Raw genomic sequence first — 19,508 nt, 5'->3', positions numbered from 1 at the left:
CATCAACATATCATATGTCTAATAACATAAATACATTTGACCTAGTCCAACCTATGACTTGAACCAAAAGAACATATCCATATATATGCCTAGATTTTATCATCATGCAAATATATATCATATCATGTGTTAGTCAAACCCAACTTCACAAATATCAATAAGAGTTAGAGACACAAATATCTTGATTACACTAGGGTTTGATCAGACAAACACACTCATACTAAGGAAAACATTTCTAAGACAATATGAGGGTCTTGCTCACACATTCCACCAAACCCTAATGAGCTAGGGTTCCAATGTAGAACAAACCCTACATTACCAAAAACTCACAGGTTCCAGGATTTTAGACCTTATCATTCCATCCTAACAAGTTAGGCGATCATACCAAAATCCCAAACATGACATCATCAATGAAGACTTCAACTGGCATTTCACAATATCCCTAATCAACTTAGGATTTCAGACATTCACATTAGCATACCCTTTGGTTAGGGTTTTCCAGAACTTGTTTAGGATTCTACATAGTCAATCAAGAATATGAGTGTGGTGGGTAGATTTATCAAGAGATGAATCATCCAAACAAAAATCACTAGGATTCAATATAGCTAGTCCTAACAAGGTTAGTAATAGATCATCAAATGAATAATTCTTTCAATCAATGTATTCAAAGCATACCTTTGCTTCTTGACTAACCTTGTTTTGAGAGATCCTCCTTCTTGCAGATGTTTTCCCTAATCAAGACAACAGAGGGAGAAAGGTGATTAGTATTTAAAATAATCATGAACCCAAAATTGAAAAGACATGAGCTACTTATCTTTATGAGTTGTTGGGGGCTCTCATCGAAGCTTTAGGGAAACCTACAAACTGAAACAAGAAGAATGTTGTTGAGGTGGATGTTGCTTCCATATTCTAGTTTTATGGATGATGATCCAATGCCTCTTGTTGTCTCCAAGTTCCACATAATATGCAGATTTTCCTTTTTATAAGGTCTTCAATTGGTGGGAGCGACGAGTCATGTGCCTTGATGCACTCTTTGATGCCTTTGTTGAGATGGCTTGCAATCCTTTTGATGACCTTCTTCATTGTAGAGGAGATCTTCGTGATGCCCTTAGAGAACCAGCCCTTAGAGAACCAAAGATCTAATACCATGTTGAGAATTCAATAGGGCAATGTATATGTTAATTCTCTTAACTTGATAACTGTTTGTGTTACCTTTTTACTTATTAGCTTTGATCTTTATTATTCCAATGTGCAATACATCAAACAACTACCAAAATAGTAAGAATAGTGACACAATATATAGGCTGCAAGCCAGGGCCAAAACCCCTCCTCTTGAGGGGAAAACCCGAAAATCTCTTCTTATCTTTCAGATCTTTCAATTGACGAATACCATGACCTAGAATCAGACAAATACCCTCCAAGATCAAGTCTTCCTCGGCCTCCAGCTGCAATATCTTCGACTTCCTAGTAAATCCAAAATTTTTCTACCCAACAACTGTTGCAACTGCTGCTTCTTCTCTAGGAGACTTCGATCTCCCTTTAACTGCTCTTCCCTTGACTTTGCTTGCCTTTATTTGAGTCCTAGGGCTATTAGGAAACCCTGAGGGACCTTTGCTTTCCTTCTTGCTCTTCTTCCTTCCAAAATCAACCTTAGACTTCCTGATGCAAAAACCCTAACTTCGTACTTCCAGAAGAATCTGCTGCACAAATTTTGCACTACCTCAGAAGATTTTGCTGCCCAGAAGAAATTGTTGCCCAAATTTTATACTGCCCCAGAAGATTTTGCTACCCAAAAGAAACCGTTGCCCAGTTTTCGTACTGCCCCAGGAGATTCTGCTATCTAGATTTCGTATAAAATATGAGTGAGTGAATGATCCAAATGGAGGACAAGTTCTTCTTATATATAGGCTTCCTTCAAGGGTGGACATGTCTCTTCACTTATGCCGATTTGACAGCTCATGTAGGTTGACTTGATCTTGGAGGTATTTTGACATTTTCAAGACAAAATAAATTTTCTTTTACAATTTACAATGTGCCCATAGGGTCTTCCATATATGACAATGACTCTTATACCTAGGACAAACCCTAGAAGCACTCAATGGGTGCTTGACCTATAAAATAAAAAAACTTGAGCATGAAACCCATGCTCTAATAATAATAATAATTTCTCTCTCATTTTATACATACAAGAATACATTTCATACTAATGAAGACCGAACCTAGTTACACATTTTTCAACACGAAGAAGAAAGTTGACATGTCTAAGATAGAGGGCCAATGTCATAAGAAGGGTCACTACAAAAGTGACTATCCCGAGAATCTAAAGAATAAGAAGAGAGGAAGAGATCAAGCCAACCTTGCTATAGAAGGAGACTCAAAGAAAGTCAAGCCCAAAGAACCTGGCATTAGGAACTTACATTGTTAAGCCTTTTGCTTGTAGCTTTACATATCTTGGTTTATATGCTTTAGAATTTATATGTTTTTAATATATTTTGGAAATTACATTTTTGTTATATAAGTTTGTAGGTATCCCTCAAGCTTTGGAGGGAGCCCCCATTAACTCCTTAAGATAAGTATCTCATGTCTTTTTAGTTTTTGGTTCATGTACTCATTTAGTTTGATTGTTTTAAATACTAATCACCTTTCTCCCTCTGTTGTCTTAACTAGGGAAAACATCTGAAAGGTGAAGGATCTCTTAAGACAAGGTTAATCAAGAAACAAAGGTATGCTTTGAATACATGTGATTGAAAGGATTATTCATTTGATGATCTATTACTAACTCTGTTATGACTAGCTGTATTGAATCTTAGTGATTCTTGTTTGGGTTATTCATCTCTTGATAAATCTACCCACCCCATTCATATTCTTGATTGACTATGTAGAACCCTAGATAGGTTTTGGAAAACGCTAACTGAAGGGTATTCTAATGTGAATATCTGAAACCCTAAACTGCTTAGGGATATTGTGAAATGCTAATTGGAGTTTTATTGATGATGTCGTGTTTGGGATATTGGTATGATCGAGAAATCTAAACTTGTTAGGGTTGAGTGATAAGGTCTAAAATCCCAGAATCTTTGAAGTTTTTGGTAATGCAGGGTTTGTATGTTTCTACATTGGAACCCTAGCTCATTGGGGTTTGGTGGCATGTGTGAGCAAGACCCTCACATTGTCTTAGAAATGATTTCCTTTGTATGGGTGTGTTTGTTAGATCAAACCCTAATGTAATCAAGATGGTTGGGTGTCTATTCTTATTGATATTTGTGAAGTTGGGTTTGATTAACACATGATATGAAATGCATTTGCATGATGATGAAATCTAGGCTTATATGGATATGCCCCTTTGGTTGAAATCCTAGGTTGGTCTAGGTTAGTTGTATTAATGTTATTGGACTTATGATATGTTTTGTATGGTTATGAATTCCTAGATATGTGCGCTGACCTAGTCATTGATGGTCATGGGTCTTAGGATTTAATGGAAGTCCTTGTCTGAGATTTTAGGATAATGATATATAGAAATCTAGGGTGTTATAGCTAAACCCTAGTGAAGTTAATTGTCTAGTATGTGTGATGTAACAATCTAAAACCTATTTAAATGATTGTTGAATATGGAAATCTAGGGTTTTGCAGTTAAATCCTAGTAGTAACATTGTTTAATATGTGAAATGTAACAATTTGAGATCCATGTATTTAATGATTGTTGAGGTTGTGGAATTCTAGGGTTTTGGAGTTAAACCTTAGTCAAAGTGAAATCTCTGAAATATGATGATTTGAGGTCTGTGTAAGATTGTTGAACTTGTGAAAATGGAATTCTAGGGTTTTGGAGTTAAACGTTAGTCGAAGTAGAAATCTCTGATATATGCTGACTATATGATAATTTGAGATTTGTGAAAGATTGTTGAAATTTGAATTTTTGGTTGAGATTGATGATTGCTCGGAAATCCAGGGTTTGCAAACTAACTCTAGTGGTAGCTAGTCATGTTAGTCACTGATTGATGGTTGATTGAAAATCTAGGGGTTGGAACTAACCCTAGTGGAAGCTAGTCAGGTTAATGACCAAGCTGTGATTAACTTTGATTGATTCTTTTGTATGAAGTCTAGGATTTGTATGAATCCTTAGTGAGAAGCCTAACATATGTATTTTTGAAAGGTTTATAGATGCTTTGTAGATCTATATTTGTGTAAATTGTTTCTAGGGTTTGCTATGTGTTGCAGTAAGGTATGTCATACCTTTGGAAGACACATTGAAACACTAGATGGAATGAATGTTGTTATAAAGTAGACCCTAGTGGAAGCTAGTCAGGGTAATGACTAAGCTGTGATTAACTTTGATTGATTCTTTTGCATGAAGTCTAGGATTTGTATGAATCCTTAGTGAGAAGTCTAATATATGCATTTTTGAAAGGTTGTTAGATGCTTTATAGATCTATATTTGTGTAAATTGTTTCTAGGGTTTGCTATGTGTTGTAGTAAGGTATGCCATATCTTTGGAAGACACATTGAAACCCTAGAGGGAATGAATGTTGTTATAAAGTAGTCTAGGTTGTATGACAAAGTCCCTAGTAAAGATGTTGAAGAGTATATGTCTCTTGTTTGTAATTGAGTTTGGGTATCTGATATGTATAAATATGAAATGCTTTCGTGATTCTGATATGGCTAACATCATGCTTCTATAGTTTTGGTTGTACTTGCTATTTAAGTTGTGCAGGTACACAATCTTCAACTTGGTGAAGATGCTCGTTGATGTGATAAGCATGATGAGGTTGATGATAACTCTGATGAAATGGTTGGAAGCCACAAAAGATTCTCCGATGTCGAAAAGGAAGAATTTGATCTCCCAGAGGAAGCATGAATAGAAAAGATCTCCCTAAGACTAAGAGGGAGTCCGGATAAAGAGGTGCTTCGTGGTTGAGAGGGAGGGCATAGCTTGGTATTAATTGAAGAATGAGTTTTGGAGGATATGTCGTTGCATATGAAGTAGGAAGTAAAAAATATGTTTGAGGAATCTTCTGTCAAAGATTTGGTTGATAGTCCTACTATGGAAAATTGAGAAGCAACATCGGTTGTGTGTAAGACCCCGAAGATTTGTATTTGATTATGTACATGTGAAAGTATATTATTGATTGGGGTTGTGTTTGTACAGGTGAATCTCTCAAAGGATTTGATAGCATGTTGGTTACCGATCAGATGGATTAGGAGAGATTGGTCATTCTTGATCTACTGGATCAAGGGGTGTCGAGGCTTTGTGAGTGAAGCATTGCCTCAGAGGACATCTGACCGACACATTGTGTTGATGTCTAGAAGTTGGAAAGGTGGTGTTGATCATTGAGCTCTGTTTTGGATACACACCTAGATTTTTGGGTTGATGGTTAGCAAGTAAGCTTGAGGGTACCTAAAGGGGCTGAAAGTTTGAGTCCATCTTAGTCCCACCTGGATAGATTACCTTGGTCAAGAATCTAGTCCATGGCATTGCAATGCCTAAACAAGTAAGTGTCTGTTTGGATAGATTGCCTTGGTTAGGAATCTAGTCGATGGCATTGCGGTGCCTAAATTTCTTCATGCTTCATATAGTTTGAGATCTTCCATTGTATTTGTACATTATGAATACCTCCCTAGTTAAGAGGGAGCGTTGTAAAATGTAACTATGTTCGATCTTCAGTAATGTACTTGAGTAATTATGTAATGTAATTGTCAAAAGAATAAAGAAAAGAATTATTATTATTATTATTATTGTTACTTATTAAAGCATGGGTTTCATGCTTGGGTCACCGTGTTTTTAGGTCAAAGTCCCCATTGAGGACTTCTAGGATTTACTCTGAGTCTATAGAGTTATTGTACATTTAAAGAGACCCCTCTTGGGATTTTGAATGATGTAAAAAGGTTAAGTATTGAGTCAAATATGAATTATGGAACCTCCACACCATGTCGGCCTAAGAGAAGATCAAGTCGGCCTAAGGACACTATTCGACCCCACAAGAAGCCTATAAAAGGAAGCACATCGAATTCATTTGAAGCATCACTCTCTCATCAAGTTCGAATTCTCTTGTAGTTGGGAAGAAGTGCGGAAATCTCTTGTTGCTGGGTAGAAGTGCGAAGTGTGAAAATTCGGCGATCCTGAATCCTACTGCTGTAACTGATAATATTGCTTCTATTTGTTAAATTACTTAAAAAAATTATTTGCAATTTTCTACGGCAAATATCAAAATACATACATTGCAGCCTTCACAAATTAAATTCTGCGGGAAGTAAATGCAAGGAAAATACTAGCACATATATAACCATAGTGACAGTTATTTTTGGACAATTGTCCTCGGAAAAACCCAACGTGGGAAAACCGGTGCAGCAGATGAGGGTTTCTTTTAGTAATCTTCAACAATAATTTCTGTACAAGACATGGATAGACAAAATAGAGGAAGAATCACTGAGAGAAATTTACTAGTGAATTTCTCACACTCGACAACGTTTTTTTGACCTTGAAGAGGACCTCCTGCCCTTTCGCTGGCCTTTCTGCGTCACCCTTTGCACAGTGACTGCGTAGGCCTTGCGTAAACTCTCTGCGCTGATGATCTGCGTCCCTCCTTTGTGCTGGCCCCTCCAGATTTGTCCCGCACTCAGATTACGCTGATGCCCTCTCTCTCCCACCTGCAACTCACTCTCTGACTCGATTTTCTCTTGTCGAACTTCAGCCACTGAGAAAATCGTTTTGCTTGAGTAACTGAGTATCTGCCCTAGTATGTTCTCCATCTACCCATCGACTTCTTCTTATAATCTTCTGTTGGAGCACCAACGACCAAAATTAAAACATAATCGATGACTAAAATTAACTAGAAATCAATCCATGTCTTCTTCTATAAGATTCTCACCATGACTTAATTAATACCCTTTAATTAACCAAATTTCCTAATTTTAGACTTAGGAACCATTTTTTCCCAAGGAAAAATCGTAATTTTATTAATGAAAACAAAATTACATGTTGTAGATGCTTGCAAGCATTCCATCATCTAGTCAAAGACTGATGATCATAAGTTCATACAAAATAATCAACTAATTGATGAAGAGAAAAGGTTAACCTTTTCTCCATTTCTTCTTTTCAACCTTCTGCCATTCTCCTTGAGATGGCGTGGATGAGACAATAGCTAGCTGATTTCCTTCTTCTATTCTTGAAATTTCCTTGTCTGAATTAGAATTATCAGATGCATGGTGACATTTGTATCCGCCAGAGTCCTTTGCTTCAGGTATCCTCACTAGTTGTGCTGCAGTGACCTGTAATTCTGTTGGTTCTTGAGATGCTTCCCCCTTTCCTTCTTTTTCTTGTGTATTCTGATTTTCCACATTGGGAATGGGATCCTTTTCTACTTCATCCTCTTCCTCATCTGGCTCATTTGAGGGAAATTGCCATCCTTTGGGTTGCTTTCCTGGTTTCTTCTTCCTTCGCGACTCTTTCTTGGCATCAGGGCACGTGTTTTGTAGATGTCTTGTTTGTCGACATATTCGGCATCTGAAGGCTGTGTTCTCGAAATCTAGGAACTGAGTCCAGCTCTACTTGTTGTGTGACAAGTGAATGTGATCCGGTAGGCCTTTATTGAGGTCCACCTCCACACATATTTCTGCGAATGTATAGATTCATTCTTCCATTCTTTGTATGTCTGTCTTTATGAATCGTCCTAAGAGATTCTCAATGCCTTCTAACACTTGGTTATGCCAAAAATGAAGGGGGAGGTTATGAAGCCTAACCCAAACCAACATTCTTGATACAATCATGGTGTTTGCATCAAAATATGGGAACCATGGGGTAATGAAAAGTCCCGTCGATCCCCAAAACCATGGGCCTTCTTGAAGGATAATTTCTCGATCCTCTGATGATGCAAACTTTACGATGAAGAATCCTTTGGAGCAAAGGTGTATTTCATAGTTTGTTGTCCAATTTGTGAAGATCCAATGGAAGAGATCCATTGGTTTTGGCCAAAAATTGTTAAATCTGCAGATGATGGCTTGTGCTTCATAAGTTGTGCAAAGATCGTTTGTTTCTAGAAGATCTATGATTAGTTCTGGGACATGATTCATTTGCTCCACTATGTAGGGGCTGGGAATATTGTGTGTTTGTTCTGGGTTTGCTGTAGCTGCTGGTTTCCCTTGGAGGATGTTTTTGAAGGAGAGTCCACCATTTATGTGTTCTTGGTTCGGTTTTGTACCTTTGGGTAAGCTAGAGCCAGCAACACCTCCTGCTCCCTTTGATTTACTTGATCCCACTGCTCTGCCTCTCAATCTCAGATTTAGGATGATGGTGATCGCAGGAAGAATGTTGTATTCATGTAGACTTTGATCATCCTGCAAAGATCTGCCACCACAGATCAGGTTTTGCAGGTGTGATGGATAGCCCAAATTTTGCATGATATTCTGCTTTAATTGAAAAACCTTGTCAGAAGCCTGCACCCAAACTAATGATGAATCATGATTTACCAGTAGGAGATATAATTTTTTTTTGGAAGAAGTTATGTTTTTCTTGATCCAGGGAATCATATGTTTCAGGTTCTGGATCAATGCTGTATGACGTTTTTGTTGCCTGTAGCGGAGATTGCAATTCGGGCACAATCGTTGACTACAAGATCCTTACTATTCTGTGATCTATAATGTTTTAGAGCAGATCCGATGAAGAGAGTTCAGAAAGCCTCAATTTAGATCTCGATTCGTCTTGACTAGTGCTAAATGCGTACAAGTTGGGTGAAGATCCTAGATCTGACATGGGAGATCTAAGATTTATTGGATACATTACCTCAATGATGGATATTGTTGTGTTGTATTCGATCCTTCGTTTAAGTTCTTGTAGCGGATCTTCTGTGACAAGAGACAGAGGCATAGAAATTTTCAGATCTATTCCAGCTGGCCTCTGTGAATACAGATCTGACATGTAATGGCTTATCCTTGTACAATCCAAGGCTTTCCGCCCTTCTCAAGAGGCTTGGGTGAATGAGGCTTCAACATTGACAAACTGAGCACCCCTATTAATTTGTTGGGAGCTTCCGGAGTGTATGGTCATAGATGCATCAAACCACCCACATAAATCGCTGAAGGAAGATTCGTGTGAGCGTAGTCGCGATTCTGCTAGTGCAGATCTGGCCCAAAACAGTAAATCAATAAAAAGAAAAAAATTCCCATCTCTTTCGCAGAACAAAGATGGTTCAGATTTGATGATCGAAAGTAATCAGAGAGAGATCCCAATGTGCCCTAACCCATCCGACACAGAGTAATGGTTCCGGATCTGTCCTTCAAAACACTAGACAAGGGACGTCTCCCCACTGTCGACAATCTCCTTGATTGCAGAGAGCATCGAAGCCCTAGCGTACGCCATCATTTCCCCCCTCTTACATCTGGCACCTTGCACTGTGAGAAACTGACGGAGTAGGTCAACCACCGTTGCAGGCTTCAAACTCTCGCAAACATTGTACACCTCCATCTCCACTCTAATCCAATTTAAGAGTTACTTACATTAAAAACAAAATATTTTCATGAAAATTAATTAATTCAGACTTAGGAACCATTAAAAAAAGTTAATTATTTTAATTAAGTTGTCTCTAGGTGGAATTTTCAGAAATGATTTCTGGGTTTTGGAGAATACATGTATTCTAGCCTCTCCACAAAATTTCGTGGCTAGAACGCATATGATGCTACAAAAATCTACACAAAGTTCTCTTGTAGATGGGAAAGTTTGTTGCCAAGAAGCCGAAGTGAGTGAGAGTTTGGGGAAGTCTAAATCGAATTTTGGTGTCTCTCTCTCTTTGTTTTGTGTCCTGGATTAGGAGATCGAAGTCTTCCACGTTCCACTATTGCTAGAAGCTGCCTGTTGCCGTAAGTCGCTGCATAGTCGAAGTCGCTAGGAAGAGGTCAAAATTCTGGGAGGCTAACTTGGTGTGGAGGGAAGGTCTGGTCTTGGTCTAGGGTGAAGAGTCTTAAAGAATACAATTGAAAGGAAGAATTATTTGGATTGGGTTCTCCCCTCAAGGGGGGTTTTGCCCTGGCATGTGCCTACATCTAGTGTCTATTGTTTTATGTGTTGCTGCTTTTGGTAATTGCTTGATGAATTAAAGAAAGAAGATATAAATAATTGTAATAATAAAAAACATCACAAGTAATTATCAAGATCAAAAAAATCTTTATTGCCTTTCTGATTTTCCAACAGTTATGGGAGTCCACATGTTATTTTATTTTTATCTTTTCAGAGTGGTAGGGTGGTGCTAGGGCGAGTTGGGGCTCGCTAGGGTGTTGGGGCATCCTTTTAGCTGACTGTCGATAAAATTAGGGCATTGGGCATCCTTCCAGTGGGAGATGGAAAATAATGCTTTTCTAGAATTCTAGGAAGTTGTAACTTTCATTTCAGTAGGGGTTGAAGATTAAATAATTTATTCGAAAAGCATTTAGTGGTTTTTGACCTGGAGGGGGTTTTCCACCTAAAAATCTAGTGCCTACTGTCTTTATTTTTTACATTGTTGTTTACTGCTTTCACTGAATAATAATAACTGAAGATTAACTAATGCTCTGAAAAAGATTAATAAAGTGCTAATTGCTAAGAAATATTGATTCACCCCCTCTCAGTATTTCCAACAATTGGTATCAAAGCTTGGTTCCTTCAGTAGCAGTTTAACAACTGGAAGGAGATCATGGAGTACACTAAGAATAGAGTTCCTCTATTTAATGGAGATAACTATGCACTATGGAGCGGAAGGATGCAAGTTCATTTACTTGCGCAAGGATATGAAGTTTGGGAAATAGTCGAACAGGGCTATAAAGCAACAACAGATGAACAAGGTAAGAAAAATATTGAAAATGATGCCAAAGCAAAGGATCTTATTATAAGTGGACTTACTCAAATTGTCTATGTTAAAGTATTGGGTTGTAAAACAACTAAGGAATTATGGGACAAGCTTCAAAACATATATGCAGGAGACTCGAAGGTCAAGGAAGCAAAACTTCAAATTTACAGAGCTCAATTTGAACAACTAAGGATGAAAGAAGATGAGAACATTGCAACTCACTTTCAACGTGTAGATGAAATAACAAATGCATTGGAAGGATTAGGAGAACCAGTTGACAAAAAGGTCATCGTTCGGAAAGTCCTCAGAACTCTTCCAGCAAGATTTAATCCTAAGGTTTCTATCTTAGAAGATAGATCAGATCTAAGCAGCTTGAGTATGGACAAACTACATGGGATACTTATAGCATATGAAATGAGGATTGAAGAGGAAAATGGTTCATCTAATATAGAAACTGCATTTTCAGCATCCAAGAAGATCTGGAAGGGTAAGTAGGTATCCAAATCAAGATCTAGTTTGTGCAAAGAGGAAGATAGTCCCTCATCTGAAGAAGAAAGTGACAATGATGAAGAAAACAAGGAAAGAGTATTATTTATGGCTAAGCATAACAAGAAGGAAGCACCTGATGAAGAAGAAGATGAAGAAGAAGAAATGACTGAAATTGAATTTCAAAACGAAGTTGTCAAAGTATTTAAGAACTCAAAGCAGAAAGGAAAAATGTTAATTCTCTGGAAGCCGAATTGAAGGAGGTAAAAGAACACGCCAAGAATCTCAACAAAAGGAATGAAGAAGAAATCATCAACCTCAAAGTAAAGTTAGAAGAAGCCAAAAGAATTGAAGAATCACTCAAGAATGAGTTAAAAGAAAGCAACGAGGCAAGGGAAGAACTAGAAGCCCAAATAGTCTCTCTACGAAAGGAAGCAAAAAGGGGAAATGTTCTGCAAAACTTTGCAAATAGCTCTAAAACCTTGGATGAGCTCATTAGCAACCAAAGGTCATATAGTGATAAGACTGGTCTAGGCTACAAAGAAACATTTGAAAAGGGTTCAAGCTCCTCTATGACAAAAAAGGCAAATGGACAAAAAACCTATACAAAAACTGTTAAAGGATCTATCAAGCAAGGAAGTTTCCAGTCGAACCAAAAGGTCAAGATATGCAAGAAGGCTCTTGGAAAACGATTCCACGAAGAAGGTTTTCTCCTAGGTATCAATCCGTCTTTCATGGCTTTTGTTATTCATGTAGAAAGTTTGGACATAAAGCTATAGATTGTCGTACTTATGGTTGGAACAAAAGCAACTTTGGAAGACCCTTTAGGAATGGTTATTCCAGAAATTCACAAGCAAACTTCAGGCAAAGTTACAACAGATTTGACTATCTAAGAAATGAAGTAGAATGCCATAAATGCAACAATTTTGGACATTTGGCTAAAGATTGTAGATTTGCAGCACCCCCAAAGGAATCACAACAGAATCAAAATGAACAAGTTTGGAAGAAGAAATATGAAAGGTGTGCTCTTTCCCTAAAGGCTCAAAGTAAAAGAAATGTTTGGTACGTCAATAGTGGTTGTTCAAATTATATCTTTGAAAGAAGGAAAAGATGGAACGATATCTTTTGGAAATCACGGATCTTTAAATGTTATAGGAACATGCACTATCAAACTTGGAAGCAAGGATGTTATAGCAAAATATGTGCTTCTTGTTGAAAATATGAATCACAATCTGCTAAGTGTAGGTCAAATGTGTGAACATATAATGTTATTCGACTCAAAGAAATGTGAAATAAGAAAAGAAAAATCCGGTCAACTTGTGGCTTTTGCAAGTAGAGCTCCAAATGACATATATGCCTTGGATGAGGTCGTTAAAGGATGTTTCTTGGCAAAAGAAGATGAGAGTTGGCTATGACATAGACGAATGGGACATATAAACTTTGACAACCTTGTTTGAATTAGCAAAAAGAAAGCTGTGAGAGAGATGCCATTAATTTCAAAACCAACCAACGCTGTATGTGAACACTGTCGGCACGGAAAGAAAACAAAAGTCGAATTCAAGACAAAAGAACATTTCACATCACAACCATTGGAATTAATACATAATGATCTATTTTGACCAATGAGGACCAAAGGATTGAATGGTGAATTATATTTTATGCTAATGATAGATGATTATACTAGGATGATGACTGCTAGTTTCTTTAAGAAAAAGTCTGAGGAATTCGAATGTTTCAATATCTACAAGGAAATGGTTGAGAATGAAACCGATTTAAAGATTAAATGTTTGATATTTGATAACGACGACGAATTTACCTCCAAAGCATTTCAACATTTTCGTGAAGAAAATGGAACAAAAATGCAGTTCTCAACAACGAAAACACCGCAACAAATTGGAGTTGTTGAAAGGAAGAATAGAACTGTACAAGAAATGGCCAGAACAATGCTAAATGATTCAAAACTAGATGACAAATTTTGGGTTCAAGCAGTGGATACAACTATATTTATTTAGAACAAAATTTTGCTTAGAAACAATTGTGATATGACTCCATACGAACTTTGGAAAGGAAGACCAACAAATTTCAAATATTTTAGGTTATTTGGAAGCGAATGCTACATTAAATGAGAAGATCAAAAAATAGGAAAGTTTGATTCTCAAGTAGACGAAGGTATCTGTGTTGGTTATTCACGCAAAAGAAAAGGTTATGAATGTTACGATCAGAGACTTAAACGAATAGTTGAAAGCATCAATGTAACATTTAATGAAGATTATGGCTTAAAGGTTAATGAGGAAAGCTCCTCTTCAAGCAAATCGGAGATACACGAGTTAGAACCGAAAAAGGTCAAAGAAGAAGTCCCAAAGCATGCACAATTGAATAAGGAAACAACTACCAACCGGGAAGAGATAAGAAACAAACAACAGGTTGAACAAGAAGCACCCCCAAAAGCCCCCAAAGAATGGTATCAAAAGAATCATCCATCAAATCAGATCATTGGAGGTCTCGATGAAGGAACAGGAACTAGAAGAAATCGACAACTCGTGTACCACAACAAGCCCATCTTGCTCTCTTAGATACATTTGAGCCAAACAATATTGAAGAAGCCAGTCAAGATGAACATTGGGTAGTTGTTTTGAATGAAAAATTGGATCAAATTGAGAAAAATGACACTTGGGAATTGATCCCACAACTAAAAGATAAAAATGTCATTGGGACAAAATGGGTTTTCAGGAACATGTTAAATGAGGATGGTCAGGTTACCAGGAAGAAGGAAAGGTTGGTTTGCAAAGGATATGCATAGGTTGAAGGAATTGATTTTGAAGAGACGTTTGCTCCCGTTGCTAGAATGGAAGTTATCAGGATGTTCTTGGCTTATGCATGTTCGAGAAAGATCAAAATTTATCAAATGGACATGAAATCAACATTTCTAAATGGAGAATTAGAAGAAGAAGTATCTATAACACAACTTGAGGGATTTTTGCTCACTGATAAGAAATATTATGTCTGTAGGTTAAAGAAGGCATTGTATGGTCTCAAACAAGCACCCAAAGCATGGTATTTTCGTCTTGACAGGTATTTGCAACAAGAAGTATTTAAGAAGGGAAGTGCGGATAACAACCTTTATGTAAGGATTGAACATGATAATTTGACGATTATCGAAGTGTATGTGGATGATATTATCTTTGGAAGTGATGATGATAGATTAAGTAAGAAGTTTGAAGCAAATATGCAAATTGAGTTCGAGATGTCACTACTTGTTGAGTTGACATACTTTTTGGGACTATAGATATCTCAGCAAGACAAGGGAGTATTAATCTGTCAAACCAAATATATTAAGGAAATGTTGAAGAGATTTCAAATGGAAGATTGCAAGCCAATTCTCACCCTAATGGTCACAGGTTGCAAGTTGAGCATTGATGACACATCCAAAGATGCAGATCAAAGGATGTAAAGATCAATGATTGGTAGCCTTCTGTATGTAACAACTTCCAGGCCAGATGTAATGTAGACAGTGAGACAGGTAGCACAATTCCAAGCAACACCAAAAGAATCTCATGTCATTGTTGTGAAAATAATCTTTCGATATCTCAAGGGAACAATAGAATATGGACTATGGTATCCTAAAGGAAATGAGTTAACTATTACAGCTTATACAAATGCATATTGGGCAAGAAGTGTTGATGATCGTAAGAGCACTAGTGGAGCAACCTTCTATCTAGGTGGTTGTCTTGTTTCGTGGTTGAGTAAGAAGCAATCTTCAATCTCCTTATCCACAATAGAAGCATAATACATAACAGCAACTGCTTGTTGTACGCAAGTCCTCTGGATGAAACAAACCTTGCAAGATCTTCAAGTTAAGTTTGATGAGCCCATTCCAATCTTCTGCAATAACACCAATGCCATAAGTATCTCCAAGAATCCTGTGATGCATTCAAAAACAAAACACATTTTGATCAAGTACCACTTTGTTAGAGAACAGGTTGCCGAAAAGAACATCAAAGTTGAATACATTGGGACAAAAGAACATATTAATAATATATTATTACCAAAAATTGGCAAAACTCGTTAGCGATTTTTGCACTCACAAAATTGGGAACATTACAATTTTCCTGACTACCATATTGTTAGCTTCCCTACTTATTAGAGAGAAATGTTAGCTTCCTTTGGATGATGAAACTTTGGAGACATGAATCTTTCTACATGATCTGCAAATGTAACTTGAAGCTTCTTCAAGAGTTTTGTGATGGATTCTATTTAGACAATGTTTGTCGCCCAAGTTGTACTATTAAGTGTGGGAAAAGTTTTCAACCTCGCAAGGTATAAAGTTAATATCTTTACCAAACCATTGTTGCGTGAGACATTTGAGTATCTTCGCCAAAAACTTGGGATCCTCCCATGTCCTCAATAGACCATTTTTTTATCTCTTTAAGTAGATAGGGTGAGTTGAGGTAGATTACAGGTCCGCAGGAGAAGCATGTTTTTAGGGCGAGTTACCCTTTGCCATTGATGTCAAAGGGGGAGAGAAAGCATGAGGAAGGAGAGAAGCTTGATGTTAGGGAGAGTTATGATCACAAGGCAAGTACTTGTGTTGCCATCAATGCTGAAGGGGGAGATTGTTGATAGGTGGTTGTCATTGATGTCAACCCAAGATGCACCAGGGGCTACCTTGATCTTTGTTGACAAATTTGGCATGAAAATTCACGGTTTCCTGTCTCCTAACCGACCTTATTAGATTCTCCTTGAAGAGATGTTTTTGATGATATGTGGTACCCCACACAGTTCTTTACGGTTTGAAAATATTTGCATTTTTAGTTGAAGACCCAGTTTTGTGGGCTAAAACCCTAGGGGTTAGTGACATGACACCTTATTCACCTACGGTTGTCAATATATGACAAGGATTCTTGCTGCAATCTCATTGTGTATAAGTTGAATAACATCAAGAACCAAAGACAATAAACGAATCACCGACTTCACAACCAAGGTAGAACCATATGCACTAAGCCAATCATTTATTTCAAAATTTTAGTAGAATTGAAATTTTTTCTAGACAAATATTAATAAGGGTCAGTAATTAATTAAATTAAGGGTGATTAATTAGGTTCATGGGGGCATCATCCTAGGAGGCATTTAAAAAAAATAAAAATCTAGCTTCATCCATAAGGCATCAAAATGTTTTGCATCAGCAACAGGGTATCTTTTCATCAATAAAAATCCCAATCTTTGTACCAAAAGCCTAGCGGCGTTCTTGCTTTAGTCTCAAGGCAAGTAAATATTAAAACATCAAGTCAAAATGTCAAATATAACTTATTGAATTTCTCCAATGATCAACTATTGAAGCCCCTCCCTTGTCCAAGCATTATCTAAAAAAAGAGTTTTAGTGTACCTTCATAACGTATGTACTTGCAATGAAATATCCTTAGTAAATAAGCTCTGAAACTTTCGACAACCTTGTGGAAGTAACGAAAATCTTTAGAGGGTAGGATTAGGAATGTTGGCATCTTGATTGTGTGGAGTTCGTTGGTTCAGGACTTCACAAATGAAAGTGAAATTCTTGTAAGCAACCTTGGTCTGAGGGGAGAGAGAAGGTAAGAACAACACACAGTCATTGACCTTCAAGTCTTCATTACAGTCCTCGGACCTGCGGTGGATCAATTTCAATTCAGGTTAGTTTTATAGTGTAAATACTATTGTTTTACTTGTTTGAGTCATTTTGGGCTGCTCCTTTAGTGCAGGTAAAAGATAACTCTCATCTAAAGGCACAACAAGGTACAACGATTAGGAGGTCATCCTCTTGTTACTTCTTGAGGTTCAGTTTAGTGCAGAACTGTCCATTAAAGGGAGAGTGAAGAAGTATAAACAAACAAACCTTGTCAAGAGCACAAACTACAATCTATTTCGGAAGCATAGCTACTGTAAACTCTTGAATCTGTTGGCTGCAAGTTGAGAGTCATATTCATACCTGAAGTCTTCATTGAAATCTGGCATAAATACTTAGCAATTATTCGCTGTAAGGAGAACTGGTTAGAACTTGTAGTCCACCCCTGAAAGCTACCACAAACTAGGCGTTAAACAACTGCAATTAGGACTGTGTCTATGTCTAGCTAGGAGTTTTCATATTTGTTGACTCTAGGATCATAGTTCTAAGTCTAGGTAGGTCTGTTTAGAACTGCTTGTCTCATTTGTCTCAAGCTGTAGCACCAAAGTATACAACAAGTATTCAATGCAATAACAAGGCAATACATCAACACATCAAGGCAACCCGAGTTTGTTTTAATCATTGCAACATTATTACAATCATTATTATTATTATTATTATTAGACTGGCTTGTGATTGCAGGCAAATGTAAGTAATCGAGGTTGGGATTTATTTAGAATTTTTCTTTTGGGTTGGGATGTATGGGCACCCTCTCTTGCAGGATTGACCATTACACTGAATGCAAGAATAGTGTTGGAACACATTGAAGAATGATCATTGAAGTACTGAAGAAGAATTCAAGATGTGAAAGGACAAGAAACAGTGACAAAGAAGTAGAAGAATTTAGTAGCATTTGGGTCTATCTGAGTGTCATTTGTAAATATTGTACATCATTTTAATTGGGCTATTGTTGCTCACTTGGAAGCCCAAAGTTGCCTAGAGTCAAAGAAGCAAAAGAGTCTTGGGATGGGACTTGTAGTCAGTTGAGTCAAGGGTTTAGGTTATTGAGTCAAGGGCATAGGTTCTAGTAATTTTGGTCAAGAAATTCATTGAAAATATTATTGTAATGTGGATCATTTCCCTTGGTACGGGAGTCCAAATTTTATTTTTATTTTTGTCCTTTCAGGGTGGTAGGGTGGTGCTAGGGCGAGTTGGGGTTGCTAGGGTGTTGGGGCATCCTTTTAGCTGATAGAATCGGGGTGTTGGGGCATCCTTCCAGTGGAAGCTGGAAAGTAATGCTTTTCTAAAATTCTAGGAAGTTGTAACTTTCATTTCAGTAGGGGCTGGGGATTAAAGAATTTATTAGAAAAACGTTCGGTGGTTTTTGACCCGAAGTGGGTTTTCCACCTAAAAATCTTGTGCCTACTTTCTTTATCTTTTGCATTGTTGTTTACTGCTTTTACTGAATAATAATAATAAATGAAGATTAACTAATGCTCTGAAAAATATTAATAAAGTGCTAATTGCTAAGAAATACTGATTCACTCTCCCCTCAGTGTTTCCAACAGTCTTTTGAATTATTATTCGACAAATAATGATAAATTCACTATTGCATTCTTCACAAAAAAAACGTTGCAGAAATATAAAATACGGAATTGAGAAATATATGCACACACAAAAATATAACACCGTTGTTTTTGGACAATTGTCCCTGGAAAAATCTTGAAGGGAAAACCAATGCAACAGATGAGGGTTTTATCATTTCTTCAACACTTTAACAGTACGATGATTTACTTGCCAATTTGGCAAAGCTTTGGCAATCTCTTACTAGCAAAATAATCTGGAAGATACCCTTGTCTCCCTTTGCAATTGATCTGGCCCTCTTTGGCAAACTCACACTTCTTCTGCTGCTCGCTCTGCAGTCTAGAAATGTGCATCGCCAGTGTAGATTAAATTTTACAGCCACAAAATACCCCTAGGCAAGTCATCTAGCCTCCCTTCACCTCTGAAACCCACTAGCTCTGATTCCGGGACCTTGATCTAACAACTGGCAACTGAAACATGGCTCCTCTAACAACTCGCACTGGGTAAACTGGCTAGCTCGGCCTCCTCTGTAGATGAATTCAACCTCCTTTTTCCTATCTCTCGGACATCGGAAAATGTTGAAGAAAGTTCCTTCAGACTGCTGCTTTCAAATCTTTGTTGATGCCTCTGTGTCTGATGCTTCCCAAGCTTCAACTACACCCTCGCTGAATACTTGCAACTAGGTAGTCGAATTGCTTAACTCACAATTGATGCCTTCCCCAGGCCCTTTGACCCGCTCTTATAATCTCTCATTGGTGTCTCAACGACCACGATTACATCTTAACCGATGGCTAAGATCAATTTGACTTCATCAATAGAAGCCTGCAGAGCAAAATTGATCTTCCTTAATTAATTCACTTTAATTAACCACTTTTCCTAAGTTAGACTTGGGAAATATTTTAATTATGGCTAATTAAGTTAATTAAGGCGTTTCCAAGTCTTTTCTTGCGAAACCTTTTTTTGGGTTTTCAAGATCATGTGTTCCTCAACCTCTTAGA

This window comes from Pinus tabuliformis, chromosome X (genome assembly GCF_031772625.1).
Source record: "Pinus tabuliformis cultivar Carrire ecotype Pingquan chromosome X, CPIR1, whole genome shotgun sequence".
Classification (NCBI taxonomy): domain Eukaryota; kingdom Viridiplantae; phylum Streptophyta; class Pinopsida; order Pinales; family Pinaceae; genus Pinus; species Pinus tabuliformis.
Note: the sequence above shows the minus strand (reverse complement) of the source record.